The sequence below is a fragment of the Rhea americana genome, unplaced genomic scaffold (assembly GCF_003343005.1).
Source record: "Rhea americana isolate MKP2758 unplaced genomic scaffold, rheAme1 scaffold_1054, whole genome shotgun sequence".
Classification (NCBI taxonomy): Eukaryota; Metazoa; Chordata; class Aves; order Rheiformes; family Rheidae; genus Rhea; species Rhea americana.
Window position 1 is genome coordinate 6082 of NW_028185100.1, and position 1182 is coordinate 7263.

Here is a 1182-nt window from a genome sequence, read left to right on the forward strand (position 1 = left end):
AATCTGGTGAGGCCAGGGGAACCCAGGCACTGGGGTTCCTCTTGGCACTATGCTGTGAGGAGCCACTGAGCCTGAGCAGGAGCTAGTGAGGGGAACCCGGAGCAGCATAGGGCTGCGGTGACGTGTGGAGGAGGAGGAGGAGGTGAAGGAGGCTGTGTTTCCTCATCACTTTCTTGTGCCAGAGTTGACTCAGGGCAAGGAGGACAAAGATGAAGTTCTGGGATGCTGGCCATGGGACACCATGTGCTCAAGAGTTGCCGGTAATCCCCCCCCCCCCCGGGGTAAGGCTTTCAGGACCTCTTTCACCGTTGTGGCTGTTGAGAGTATGAACTGGGAAAAGAGAGTATGGCTGTGAAAACCATGGGGCTGTGGAGGTGGCTGGATGGGCTAGTGGGTGCAGCAAGAATCCCAAGGGCTGATCCCTCATGGCACAGGGACAATATGGCTGCCAGGACTGTTGGGTCATGGCCCTGACACTGCTCCTGACTGGGGGAAGGAGCTGGAGCTACTCCAGTGACAGTGCAGAGCATGTGCATGTGGAATCTAGTATGGGGGAAACTGGTCCCRCAGAGGAGCCCCCTGGGGATACCCTGAGCCCCCGCCTCCMATAGGCACAACACTGTCTTCTGTGGGGTGAAAATCCATTGCCAATATCCCTAGGATGGGGGAGGTACTTTGAGACCTGCATCTGGAAGGAAAGGAGACCTTCTGTGAAGAAGGCTGAGGGATCCTGCAGCTCCTGCTGGGCTCTGGGAAACCTGTAGGAAATGTGCTGGAAATTAATCCTTAGAGTTTTCCTCAGCTCCGTGCAGCTTGCTATCTGGGAGCCTGACCAGTGCCCCTAGTCCTTCTCACTGGACTGCCTTGTGCCTCCAGACTAGCAGAGCAGGCTTTGTGCTGGAAGACACGTTGTGGATGTCAGGTGGCAGGATCTCCATGTTTTACTGCCTGTTTCAGGTCCAGACTGCTGCTGGGGTCAGATCATAGAATCAGTAAGGTTGGAAAGGACCTCTRGAGATCATCTAGTCCAACCACCCTGCTCAGCAAGGCCACCTAGAGCACGTTAGACAGAGTTGCATCCAGGTGGAATTTGAATATCTCCAGAGAAGGAGACTCCACAACCTCTCTGGGCAACCTGATCCAGTGCTCTGTCACTCTCACAGTGAAGAAATTCCTCCTCAC